At 41.8% G+C, this 14629-nt stretch overlaps 1 long non-coding RNA gene across 2 annotated transcripts; it reads left to right on the forward strand.

The window, feature by feature from the left end:
- LOC120878081 lies at nt 1-13118 on the forward strand. Of its 2 annotated transcripts, XR_005724453.1 has the most exons (4): nt 1-6256; nt 9367-9460; nt 10993-11080; nt 12069-12582. It is a non-coding gene; the product is annotated as an uncharacterized LOC120878081 (long non-coding RNA). The 2 variants fall into 2 exon arrangements; XR_005724452.1 differs by having other exon boundaries at nt 10993-13118.
- The last annotated feature ends 1511 nt before the right edge of the window (nt 13119-14629 follow it).

Genomic DNA, 14629 nt, shown 5'->3' on the forward strand with positions numbered 1-14629 from the left:
GGTCTCCCGTATTGCAGGCAGACGCTTTACCTTCTGAGCTACCAGGGAAGCCCCAGATTAATTTGGGGAGTGATCAGTTACATTTATGGTATTCAGGGTCTCAGTCTATAATAATGCATGTATGTATATATGGCTCTTTTAAAGGACAGAATCTCTAGTTTCCCCAGTTCTACTGGAACCAACACTTCTATGCTGTCCTGTGAGACCCAGGATAGTTTGTGTGGCATGTATACCGCTAGAGGTGCCTGAGATGACTTTGGGAGGTATGTGAACACATTTTAAAATTTCAAGTGGTTTCCAGTATTTATTTTACAACAGATTATTTTCCTTTAGCTACAGTGGATCATTTTTCTACTGCTATTAATAGAAAAAATATATAGTTTGTGAATCTACAGGCACTATTGCTTAGGATGAGATTAAGGTGTCACTAATAGAAACAGAGATAAATATTAAGTAAAAGCTACAATAAAAAGTACACAAATATGACAGAAACCAGGAAGGTAGTACAAGGTGACCAAGGTTGAAAAGACCCTGCTGTCTTGTGCTGCCTGAAACATTATGAGTTCAGAAATGTGATACCTGACCCTCATCCATCCTTCTTCCTGCAATATTCCAAACAGCCAAGGTAAGTTAATTTAGTGGCTGGCTCTCTGTGTTCCCCTGTTTCCTTCATAGATGGTGCAGCAAAGCAGAATCCACAGACCGAACTAATTTTGCTGCATTTAGGTATCAGAGGCAACACCAGGGATTTATCTGTTCGGTGGCCAGTGATTTCACTTGGGTTTATTTTACTTTTGAGAAAGACGAAGAAGGAAGTAGTAATCTCTTTCCCAGGAGCCCCAGACAGCTGATTCGGGGTCACAGGATTGCTGGCCTGGAGGCATTTCAATACTACGCTCAGACCCTCGCAGAGCAAATCCCATGACTCCACGGGACTGCCCACACTCACTGTTGTGCCAGAATGCCCCTGTGAATGATACTGCTGAAATGAGTAGGTCCTGCAAAACTTTTCATATTTTATAGGAATTTTATGGGAAGAAGGTGCTCGATTTTGGTGGATTTAGTTTAACAATTGTCATTTATTTATTGAAGTAAAACCTTTTCCAGAAAGGATATGAGATGACTTACAAAAATACACATAATAAGATTAGAAGTTTAAACAAGTAAGTAAGGAAACCAAAGCAAAAGGAAAGTGAGAAAGTGAGATCAGGAAAGATAAAATGGAGCCAAGAGTGAGATCTGTCACCAAAATGTATTGAGAACAGGCTCTGCGGTTGCTAACAGTGGTGGTGGAGTGGTCTCTTGGCTTCCTTACAGCAAGACAGTGAATCAGTAATAAGTGATGAGCCCATTGTGACCCTGATTTTTTTCCTAAAAGGAGAACACAAGCAGCTGCTTGGGACAAGGCTAAGCATACCATGTGCTGAGATCAGTGGAGGTTCTAGTGGACACGTGATGCCTTCAATAAAATCCCCAGTAATGCCCCTAGGATGCACCACAGTGGCTTCACAGGGCCATTTACTACCAGGTTCTTAAGCAGAGGTGGCCAGTTGATTTTTGATAAATATCTGAAGGCAGTTCAGTAGAGATAGGACAGTCTTTGAACAAATGGTGTTGGAACAATTAGATATTTACATGCAAATGATGAACTGAGTCTTGTCTCACATCATATAAAAACTAACTCAAATAGATCACATTTTCATTTTAATTTAATAGCTTTATTGAGGCATAATAAATAGTATATTGCTCATACTTATGTGTGCAGTTACATAACTTTGACACACACACACACACACACACACCCCCAGGGAAAATGGAACAGCTGCTGAGGGAAGGCAGACTATCATCGTCAGTCAAGGTTCAGTTGCAGAGAACAAAGTCTTCTCTAACAGAAAAATCCACTCTAGTTTACACAGAAAAACATATTTCAAGGTTTCAAATGACGTATGGGATCGTTACAAGGGCAAACAATATAGGCTCTATACTGAGCTTCTAGGAACAGCTCTCAGTCTCGTGACCATAGTTGCCACAGTCAGCAAGCTGCCTCTGACTAAACTAGGAAGCCACCCAAACTTCCGCTGGCCTCAGAGCTGTGCCTCTTCTGCTGGGCTCCTCATTAGTAAATAGATGGCATGTGTCCTGCCTCTCCTCACATCAGTTCCAAATTCAGGTCTTGCATCTGATTGTAGAAACCTAACTGACATCTCAAAATTTAGCTTCAAGAAAGTCTGGGAAATGCAGTTTTTAGCTTTCTAGCTTCTGCAGTATTGGAAGGCACTTTAAAAGGAGCTTGGGATAGACATTGAACAAGCAAATCCACAATTTCCATCATGCTGTGAAAGCAGTTGGTTTGAGGGGGAAAATAAGGAGTTCAGTTTTGTACGTGATAATTTTAAAGCACCTTTTAGATATACTAGTAGAGATGTATAGCAGGCAGGGGAAGAAAATGCAGCATGATGTAGTGGTACAAGCACAGATACTGGGTTTGGGTTCATATCATACCTCTATCACTTATTGAGCTTCCCTCATGTAAAGAATCCACCTGCAATGCAGAAGACTCTCCGGTTAGGTTCCTGAGTTGGGAAGATTCCCTGGAGAAGGGATAGGCCGCTCACTCCAGTATTCTTGGGCTTCCCTGGTGGCTTAGACGGTAAAGAATTTGCCTGCAACATGGCAGATCTGGGTTCAATCCTGGTTTGGGAAGATCCCTTGGCGAAGAGAAAGGCTACCCACTCCAGTATTCTTGCCTGAATAATTCCACGGACAAAGGAGCCTGGCAGGCTACAGTCGTTGGGGTCCCAAAGAGTTGGACACGACTGAGCAACTTTCACTTTCTTATATTAGCTGTGTGACATTGGAAAAATTACTTGACCTCCTGTGCCTCAATTTTATCACTTACAAAGTGGGAATGGTAATAGCATTTGCCTAAGTAAGGTTGTTATGAGATCTTAAATGAGTTAAGGTTTGTAAAGTATTGTTTAAAACAGTACCTGTCACAGAATGTGTATGTGTTTGCTATAGTACTACCTACCATTGTTTTAATTAATAATACATTTGGCCCTCCATATCCATGGATTCTGGGAGATAATGAATTTGTGCTGTTTTAAGCCACTAAGTTGGAGTTTTTACACAGCAGCAGATAATTACAGTGGACTAAGTATGAAGTGATATTAAGGAATTAATAAATTAGAACTGTTATAATTTGGAGTTACAAAAAAACGTTCTTTTTACCCTGGGGTGCTACCTGCCTGCCTCTCCCAGGGAGCCTTAGGCCCCGTGTTGGGCCCAATGACGCCACCTGGGTGGTCTGTGCTGACCAAGGCAGCTTAGTCTGTTGCCACACATACCTGTTCTATCCATCCCCAGGTCCTGGTGGCTTCTACTCCTGCCTCCAAACTCTTAGTTTTGCATGTTCCACTAACCCAGGTAGGGGTTGTGTGGGGCGGGGCAGGTGGAGGGCAGAGGTGTCAGGCTTCAGCTGCCTCTTAGGGCAGAACACTAAGCCAGGTATGGTGGGCTTACAGTGCCGGCCCCAGTAAAAGCAATTTCAACCTTGAAAAAAGGTATTCTTTTTAATAACACACATGGAAATATGCAGGAAGTATCTGGGATTTATTTTAAAATAATGGTAAATAAATAAATAGTTCAAAATATATGAAGAAAATACACTAAAATGTTAGCAATCAGTAGATCCAGGTGATGGATGTACAGCGAGTCTTTATACCATTCTGCTTTTAGATATGTATGATAATTTCCATATTAAAATGTAAATATATATACATATAGGTAGGTGTATATAGAGAAAGAATTCCTCTTAAAGCCCCTTTCCCTCCTGTTCCTCCTGCCTCTCCTGCTCCTCTTCCTTGTTCATGTTGATATTCCTAATTGTTCCTTTCATTTGTCTCACAAAGGTATCCCTTTAGGGCCGGCTGTATTTCTGAAAGAGGTACCTAGCACAGCATGTTTTTATAATCTCCTCTTAAAAGTTGGATTAAGCCTTCAAAGCCTAGACTCCAGTGTGAGCCACCCCAGGGGGACCTCCTCTCAGCAGGTCTGGTTGAGCCCTGGGGGGCTGAAATGTCATTGAATAATGGCCCTTATTCGCTGCCTTTCAGGGGGCCTGGTATGCTCTCCTGGTGCCAACCCCAGCTGTCTTTTTCATCATTCTGAGGTTTCCTCCACCACCTCAGCCGAGCCTTAATTCTTTCTCAGAAACCCAGTTCCTTAGGCAGAAGCCGCGTGTTCCGCTCAGGCCCCATCTGACAGCTGTGGCCCCCAGCCTGGCCCCACAGACATTCAGTGTTCCCTTTCACAGGCCGCGGCGTGTTCCTGCCAGAAAAGTCCACTTCCTTTACGAGTCTCTTTTTCATGGTGTCGCTCTTTGTGGCCTTGAGTGTCATGCCAATTCCTTGCACACTTGATGAAAGGATTTGGGGGCAGAAAACTTGAATCAATGGGATCTTTTTATTTTTGAACATCAGTAAACAGCACAAATCAGTTCAATGAGTTCAGACTCAGTTATTTCCATGCTTGCTGCAGTCTCTCTACCCAGCATTAAATCCCACTGAAAATGCCTCTTGTTATCTCCGGCTAATGAAGAATGTCGCTCTTTTTTCTTGGTTTGAACACACTCCAAAACATTGGCCTGAAAGATCAGTTTAACACTGGACAGCTCTGAATACAAAAATCTTTAACTTTCCCTTTTCTTCAGCTCACTGACATTCTAATCGTTTTCTTTTCTCTTCATTATATTCTGCTCACTGACAGTATTTTCATCTGTTTGGTTATACAAAATGCAATCATTTGTTTTTGAGACTAATGAAGGCATGCCAAGATCCTTTCCATTGATTAAGTTACAAATAATATAATTAGAGATTAAAAGGTTTGTTAACCAGTTAATTTGTCAGAGTTGTACCTCCGTCAAAACCACTCCTCACCTATGTCATTCTCAACATCCAAATTCAGGAAGAACACTTCACAGTATATTTAGTGGCACCAGCCAAGAAGATGGCTCTCAATATTTTTTATTTAAAAATAGGTGGTGGCGTATGAGTTTACTGAGAAATAAAACCACAGAACAAATATTCCTGAAAGATTTTAAGGCAAGAAAAAATCTACATATTGCTCCCTGCAATACGGAATGCCCCCATATTTTGAAAATATTCAACCTTTTATAGTTAAACTAGTAATACCACTCAAGCAGAAGTTGAGTGGTACCAGTGATATAGCTTTATCGAGTACTTTCAATATCTAGTGAAAACTTCAGCCCTGTAAGAGGGTTCAGTGGTTGAGTCCAGAATCAGACTGCAGATGTCCAGCTCTCAGTTCCGGTACTTACTGTGTGACCTTGGGCAAATTACCTCACCTCTCTGTGCCTCAGTGCCTTCATCTGAAAAATCTGAACAATGAGAGTAACTATTCTCTTACCACCTCAGTTTGGCAAGTTATTGTGAAGAATGTAAACCTGTGTCGTCCAATATATGGAAACAATCATTGTGATTGCCATTGTCATCGTTCTGGATGGAGGCCAATTAACTCTCTGATCTCGCCTCACAACTCTGCCGAAATGGTCTTCCCACAGCCCTGCTCTCATCCTTTCTCACACTTTCCCACGCTTGACAAAACCTCTGGCATTTTTTCACTCATCAAGTAATCTGCCACTCCCCCCCAGAGGAATTTTCCTTTCTGTGGCAGGATAGGTCTGCAGGCTCTCCCTCAGAAGGCAGGAATGATCAGGAAACCCCAGGTCACAACATGAAACAGATCTGGTTTTTCAAGATCCTCATTAACTTAAGCTAGATGAAGAGTTGAGCTAATTTTATTCCTCTGTTTGAAGCACATTCTCAAATTATTCCCTTGTTTTATATTTTACTTACTCTCCTATTCACTCTCCACCCTCCCATTCCACTACCCACCCCCGACCCCAGCATTCTGGGTCAAAGGTGACTCTCTGTTTGGGGCTTTGTGAAAAGGCTGTGTGACCGTGGTGAATGCAGGTGTGTGTTACATGTCAGGCACCCCCTACAGTCTTCAGGTCCACGCTGCTGTGAGGACTTCTAGGCGTCTCTTGTCCCTGCTGCCGGGTATCTTAGAATGCCCATCTATACATCTGACTCTCCTAGTCCCCAGGTGGCAGACACACAAGTTGCCTCCAACGAACCAGGTTAAAGAGGGCTTCTCAGAAGATGGTCCTAGGAAATCGTGCTACTACGTGAATGAAAGTAAAATTGGATCCCCACCTACTACTACGTCCCAGGTAAACTCTAGATTGATTAAAGACCAGTATCTGAAAGCTGAAACAATGGGATTAATAGAAGTAAGTGTGGGTGAATATCTCAGTGACCTGGGAGAGTAGAGAACTTCTTAAACCTCAAAAGCATGAAGGTCCTTGAACACTTTTTCCATTCACCTTGGTTTTCCAGTCCTCCCCCACTCTTGATCTGCCTTTCTCAATTGCCAAGAGATCATCTTTTGTTTAAAAATAAAAGTGGTAGAATAAAACTTTCAACTCTCCCTTCCTATGAATACAGTCTTTTTTTCAAGGCTTTTCCTTTGTCCAGAACAGGGGTCAGTAATCTTGGGCCCAACCAAGTCTAGCCTATCTCACAGTTGGTACAGCATGCTAAACAAGATTTTTACATTTTTAAATGGTTGAGCGAAAAAACAGAAGAAGAATATTTTGTGACCCTTGAACAACCTACGAAATATCAGTGTCCATAAATAAAGTCCTGTTGGAACCCAGTCAAACTTGCTCATTTCCATCTCATCTACACCTGCTTTTTCACTAGCTGCAGAGTTCAGTATTTGTGATGGAGACTGTACAACTCACAAAGCCTGAAGTATTGACTCTCTGGCCCTTCTGCCAACTAGATTGCACGCCCCTTAAGGATAGAAGTCATATCCAATAGATCTTTTATTTCTCTGATGTCTTAGTGCAGAGCCTTGCAGGTAACCAGTGCTATTTAACACCTAGTGCTATTTATAACACCGAGGGCTATTTTTAGCTTCAAGTAACAGAATACCCTATTGATAGGGTTTTTTATTCTAATATAACAAGGGAGCCAGAGATAAGACTGGCATCGATTCAACAGCTCAAGCTCTCTTGCCCTGTCCTCTCAGGGTTGCAGGAGAATAGAGACAACTCCTCAGAGAGTTTCTTCATGTGACCATGTTCAAAGCCAGAAAACTGGCAGCAACGTGAGTAAAGAAATGACCCAGTATACCCTCCTCTTTTAAGAGAAGAAAATATTCCCTGAGATGCCCCATCCCTGAGACTTCTGCCCTTGCTATTAGCCAGAAGTGGATTGTGTGACCACTTAGGCCAGGGGCTGGACCCCCGCCCCCTTCAGAGCTAGAGATCTCCACCCAAAACTCAAGTGGCATCAGAAAATGAGGAATAAGTGACAATGACTAGTGGCTGCCTAACAGTTAACTAATGATCAGGCTGATCTTTGAACTTGGAAAGGCAGTCCAGAAATTTGAACTATTTTTTTTTCTGAGTGGGACCAAGCAGTAGCTTGATTCCAACCCTCCCTACCATTGATAACTCATTTTAAAAGAGAAGAACTTAAGTTGTTTCAAATGGTTTTTAAGCTATAGAAACACTGAAGTTAGCTGAGTCACTTTTACAAGTTCTGCATGGTCTTTTCTAATGAAATTTAGTGGTCCACAGTCGGGACCCTTCTATAACTGCACAGAGTCACATGGAGTGGGGTCATAAACCGAATGGCATCCCACAGCCTGCCCTCTTCTAGTCAGAACTCATATGCATAACAGCGGGTCCACCAGGATCACAGGGGTGCTGTTTTGCAATGGTTAAACAGAAGGATAGTAGTGGCTTTCAACCAAAGCATGCTGTTGCATGTAGAAAAGAAGGGCCAGGATGTGAACACACAGGTTCCAAGGAGACACAAAGCCGGTGCTCAGCATGTGATCCAGGCCCCCGGAGTCAGAGCCGCTGGCTCTGGGAGCATGCCACAACAGGTGGCCCCTTTGATTCTCCAGCCTCACATGTTTCATGTTCTGTTTATGAACATCTGCACACTCATTTGAGCAAATGAAGGCACATTCTAACGAGGACAAGTAATAACAAGCAAAGTAATACAACTTTTAAACCTAGAAATCTCGAAATGCCAACTCTGTAAAGAGAATGTTATGATGTGGTGGGTTTTATATATTAAAAAAAATTTTTTTGGCTGCTCTGCTTGCTGCATATCAACGTTTCCAACTTTTTTTCAGTCTGACTTTGTGGGATCTGTCCCCCTACTCTTGTCCCATCCTATTCTGATAGTCACACCTGCCTCTAAGACCCAGCGATGAACATAAATGAGCCAATCTACTCAGTCGTCCCCCACAGAAACTTGGGGGGACTGGGGTCAATGGTGAGAAATTACAAATTTGTACATAGCGAAAAAACACTGTTTTCACAAAGGCAACTTCTTGGCCAGTTCAGTGCGTAGCCTTGACTCTGTAGATAAATGTTTCCAATGTCAGAAATTAGCGAAAAGAAAAACAGCAAAACATATTTTAAAATTTCAACTCTAAAGCATTGACTCCTGTCATGAACCACAGTTGATCCAAACTTCTCCCAGAAATTCAAATATGGCTATGGAGTTGCTTTCTCTGCTTCAAGTCAAACATTACACTTTTTATGACCTGTTATTATTGGCACCCCCGAACACATACGCTCAAAAACTGTAATAGAAGTTTTGCTCTGGCAAGTGAATGAAAAGAAAGGGGATTCTTCAGAGTTGATGTCAGCTTCCAGGTGTAATCCCTTACCCTGGGTCCCTGGGAGAAGCAGGGGATGAGGCCCGTGGTGCTGGTACCTAAAGCTCACTCTGCTCATAGATCTCAGCTCAGGAGCAGAGCGTGCAGCTTGGCGCACTCTTCACTGAACTGGGTTTCTTTTGCATTTCTGTGTTTAGTTCAAGGTATTGAGCAAAACCTTTGTATCATTTTCAGTCATCTCATGTAAAGGATTAGTGAATATATACCATTTAGCTCTAAAGCTACATAAGCTTTAGAACTGACATGATTAATAAAAGAAAGGTAAGTAAATGTGCGAGAAAGTTATTATCCAAACCCACTGAACTAAGAAAATGCTGAAGGTAAAGAGAGCAAGTTGGTCAGATGGTACAGCACCCAGTTCTATAACATGCTGTGATCTGTGTTTGGAAGGAAATTCTGAACAGAAGATGCATGATAAGTCATGTCATAGTTTTACATTATTCTCTGCCTTTTCCTGATATTAATTCACACACCACTGAATTTGATAATTCAGTGTACCTGTTCTCCCAGGAAAGATGGATATGAGTGAACCACATCTAATGAAGTCAGCCCTTCATCTGTCTGATTTCTTTGCAGAGACTATCACCAAAAAAGAGAGAGCAAGCAAGTTGGAATGTAGCCTCCTTATAAAAACTGATCAGTTCTTAGAAGAGAAATTGTGTGAGATGAGGTTAGTTTCATTCCACTTATGTAAATGTCTTCAATGGAACCACATTTGAAACATTTTCAGAATTTCCCCAAATATACTTAAATCAGAAGCTTGCCACTTTTTATGTGAAGGAAGCTTCAGTTTCTTTTATAAATTTCATGTGAGAACGGTAATAGCCCTCTTTTACTGGCATAAAGTCTCCAAACCTAAATCAACAAGAGTGGTCCAGAGCCTGTTCTGTGCCTTGTCCTGTGCTGTGTTTGTACACTTACTTTTCAGTAATGGCTTTTTCAACTTAATGAATAGAAAGTTCAAAAGTTATTGGAAGATGTGATACAATAAAAAGGAAGTAGTGTTACACAGTACTCAAAATGTAGAGTACTTAACAGAGTATGGCAAGGCTATATATTGTCACTGTTTATTTCAGTTATATGTGAAATACTGGGCTGGATGAATCACAAGCTGGAATCTAGATTGCCAGGAGAAATATCAACAACCTCAGATATGCAGATGATACCACTCTAATGTCAAAAAGCAAAGAGGAACTAAAGAGCCTCTTTAGGCTCTAAAGGCTCTTTATCCTCTTTATGAGGATAAAGGAGGAGAGTGAAAAAGCTGGATTAAAATTCAACATTCAAAAAACTAAGATCATGGCATCCAGTCCCATCACTTCATGGCAAGTAGAAGGGGAAAAAGTGGAAGCAGTGACAGATTTCCTTTTGTTGGGCTCCAAAATCACTGCAGATGGTGATTGTAGCCATGAAATTAGAAAACCCTTGCTTCTTGAAAGGAAGGCTATGACAAACCTAGATAGCATATTAAGAAGCAAAGACATCACTTTGCCAACAAAGGTCCATGTAGTCAAAACTATGGTCTTTCACGTATGGATGTGAGAGTTGGACCATGATGAAGACTGAGCACTGAGGAACTGATGCTTTTGAACTGTGCTGGAGATTACTCTTGAGAGTCCTTTGGACAGCAAGAAGATCAAACCGTCAATCACATGGGATGGGCCACCTGATGCAAAGAACTGACTCATTGGAAAAGACCCTGATGCTGGGAAAGATTGAAAGCAAAATGAGAAGAGGGCAGCAGAAGATGAGATGGTTGGATGGCATCACCAATTCAATGGACATGAACTTGGGGGACCTCTGGGAGATGGTGAGGGATAGGGAGGCCTGGTGTGCTGCTGTCCAAGGGGTCAGAAAGAGTTAGACACGACTGAACGACTGGACAACAACAACAACGCAAAATGCAGAGCCTGAATCTAAGCAGGAGGAAGCATGAGATAACTCCAAAATGAGGGGCATTCTATAGAACACCGGCCAATATTCAAAAATATTAATGTCTTGAAAGATAAAATACTAAAGAGGCATAAGAACTAAACACAATGCAGCCATGATCTTGAACTGTATCCTAAGTCAGGAGGAGCGGGCAGGGGTTGCTGTTGGGTTAGGAAGAAAAATTTGAAAATAAACTAGGGATTAGATAGTAGCAGTACACTGATGTTAAACTTCCTGATTTTAACAACTGCATTGTACTTATATTAACAGAATGCCTTTATCCTTAAGAAATATCAGTTGAAGAAAATAAGAATGAAGGAGCGTGGTGTCTGCAAGTTTGGTTCATGGAAAATAATAGGTATGTGTGTATATATACACAAATATATGTAAACTAGATAGTGTGCAAAGTTGGCAAAAGGTGAAAAATGGTAAATCTGGATAAAGATTATACAGGAGTTCTCATACTGTTCTTGTAACTCTCCTGTATGTTTGAATTATTTCAAAATAACCTTGAAGTTGAGAAAGGTTATGGGAACATACCTTACACTTCTGAAATCAGGTGCCTTGAGAGATTTCCCTGTTGTCTAACACTGAAACTTTACCTTTAGCAAGGCACTGATGACTAAGTTGAGATGAAAAAGTTTCACAACCAAGTTTTGCAAGACTTATTTCCACTTTGAAAAACAACGATGGAGATGTACAGTCGGGTGTGGGGAGTGGTCATTAAATCAATTATGTGTAATGGGAACTCGACCTCTGTTTCCTCTTCTTTATCCATTCCTGGGAAATCAGAGAAAAAAATACCAGATGTGCATTAAAACATCCTCCCTATTACACTCCCTTTCCATCAAAATCAGGCTCCGCCCTCTGCCCTGGCTATAGGGTTAGCACATCACCCTCATAGCTTGCAGACCTCAGCTCCCATCGGGCCATGACCCCCACCCGCAACTTGGTCTGCCTGGAGCAGCATAAGCTCTGGGTCACTCTCCCCCGCCACCCCAGAAGCTCTTCCTCTCCCTCTGAAGCTGCTCTGGGTGACACAGCAGCCACTGGCACGAGTGGCCAGTGAGCACTTGCAGTGTTCCGGTCTAAACTGACACATGCTGTAAGTGTAAAATACACATTGGACTTCAAATACTTCACATGAAAAAATATATGCCAAACATATATACAATGTCTCAGTAATAATATTACACGTTGATTACTTGCTTGAATGATGTTTTAGAGATATTGAGTCAAATGAAGCATAGATTTAAAAGAATTTCAGTTGTTTCACTTTATGTTTTTTAACGTGGCTGCCAGAAAAATTTAACATTACACACTTGACTCATATTTGTCCGGGACAGTGCTACCCAGATGGAACTGAGCAGCCCCTTTCTTCATGTCCTTCCTGCGCACCTCGACACATTTCTGCTGTAGCATCTGCACGTGCTCCTTCACCTGGGTGCTGCCTCCAGCAGGACTGCAAGCCCCCAGAATGGTGCCCTTTTATCCTCGATTTGTCACTTTGTGCCTGGAACACCTCATAAAGGGTGTTAATCATTTATGTTCATTTATTCTTTTTGTAATTGGAGTGAAAGTCTCATAATATTAACCATTCTAAAGTGAACAATTTACTTCTAGGACATTCACATGTTGTGCAACCACCATCTCAATCTAGTTCCCAGACTTTTTTGCCACCAAAATATAACCCATACTCATTAAGCAGTTACTCCCCATTCTTACCTCCCTACATCCCTGGCAATCATCTGTGTTCTTTCTATGGGTTTGCCTATTCTGGGTATTTCATCTAATAGAATCATACAGTATGTGATCGTTTTGTCTGGTTTCTTTCACTTAGCATATTGTTTTCCAGGTTCATCCACATTATAGCATGCATCTGTACTTCATTCCTTTTTTTTTTTTTTTCGGTCTCACCTTGTGGCTAGCAGGATCTTAGTTCCGTGACCAGAGATCAAATCTTTGCTCCCTGCATTAGGAGTGTGGAGTCCTTAACCCTGGACTGCCAGGGAAATCCCCATTCCGTTTTTTTTTTTTTTATGATCCCTCTTCTATTCATATTTTTCTCTCCCACCTCCCCGTGCCTCCTCTGTGCTTATCCAATGTAACTCATCACCCAAGAACTAAATCAAGTCATACTTTTTTCATAAAGATTTCTGCATCCTCCATCTTCCCTGAACTCCTTTAGCTCTATCTACATTACCTAATGTAAATGCCTAATGTAAATCTAGCCAGGTATCAGGGTGGAGAGAAGGATGAATGAGACCAGGTTGGCCATATACTGATGATCACTGGAGCAAGGGATGGGTACATGGAGGCTGGTAATGTCTTTCCCTCTATATTGTGTATGTTTGAAAGTTTCCAGAATAAAAATTTTCAAATGGTGTTTCATACTATTACCTGTTCTATGAGTCTTATCCTCCTCATGAGATCTCCTGCTCCTTTGTGGCCAGAGATTGTCATTTGTGCCTTGGTTGATGATGGATGCCGTAAAAAGAAGACCTCCACTGGTGCTTGCCGAAATAAATTTTGTCTGAGGTTTTCAAAAGTTTCATTGAGAAAAAGCCAAATTCTGACATGAGAATATAGATCTAAGAAGCTATTCCAACTTCAGTTTCCTGGCCTTTCTTCTACAGTTAAAATCGCTTTTGATTTTTGCTCTAACTTCTTTCTTGGGCTTATAATGGATCTCCAGGGAACGAACACAATGCACTTGCTCCAGTGTTCTGAGACATTTCTGGATAATCCATAATAACCAAAAACCTGGAAGCCAGGTTTCCATTCAGATTTCTGTTTTGTCCCCCGTTTCCCTCTGCATAGAGCCCGTTCTTGTTCTCCCTTCTGTCCCAGAGATCTACCAGCACCAAAGGTGGGGAAGAAAGGTGCCCATCCATTATTGCTTCCACATGCACACATTAAACTGTCCTGTCTTATTCTCCTTCTACACTAATAATTCGGAGGAAGTACTTTAATAACAGAACTAAAACTCAGTATGATAACCCACAGTTTTCTACACCTGCCACTCTTTGTAATTTCAAATAGGCAACTCTGTAAGAAGAGCCGTGTCGACAGATGTTTGTAGCCAGCGCCCCAAGAAGAAACTACTTTATCAGAATCTAGTGTCTACTTCCTTCAGATAGAAAAAACAGGCTGAAAATACAACAGCCATTGCAGCTTTATGATAGCAGAGGTGGCCAGGAAATGATGCACTGACCTTTTCTCCTCTTTCCCTGAAAAGTGAGGGAAAATATTTTTGTGGAAGAGTAATTTCAAAGCTTAGCACACCTAGAAACAAGGGGGTTTAATTACTTATTCATGCAGGGAGCACCCGGACAGGAGAGGCCAAGGAACTGGACACGAAGCAGAAGTCTGTGAGTCATTTGTTAATGCTTAAATCTGGAAACTGTGACTCTGATTATGCAAGCATGCATGCTCAGTCAATTCAGTTGTGTCCGACTCTGTGACCCTGTGGACCGTAGCCGGCTTGGCTCCTCAGGCCATGAGATTTTCCCGGCAAGAATACTGGAGTGGGGTGCCATACCCTCTTCCAAGGGATCTTCTCAACCCAGGGATAGAACCCATGTCTCCTACCTCACCTGTATTGCAGGTGTATTCTTTACTGCGGAGCCACTGGGGAAGCCCGTGACTCTGATTATAAAACACGTCAAAAAGCCCACATTAGGACAAAGTAGTCACATGAGCTTTCTCTCCCTTTGAACTGATTCCTTTATCTTCAGTTTATTCTTGCCTTTGTGCTCTGCCAAATAACAAAGGCTTTGTTTCAACAAGTCTCCTAATATTTGAGAGTTACTTCCCATCACTGCTCTTATCACATGCTCTTCTTATGAATAGAATTTTTGCTAAATCACGTGCTGGATAACTGTGATAGGCAGAATAATGCCCACTC

This window comes from Oryx dammah, unplaced genomic scaffold (genome assembly GCF_014754425.2).
Source record: "Oryx dammah isolate SB20612 unplaced genomic scaffold, SCBI_Odam_1.1 HiC_scaffold_18, whole genome shotgun sequence".
NCBI lineage: Eukaryota > Metazoa > Chordata > Mammalia > Artiodactyla > Bovidae > Oryx > Oryx dammah.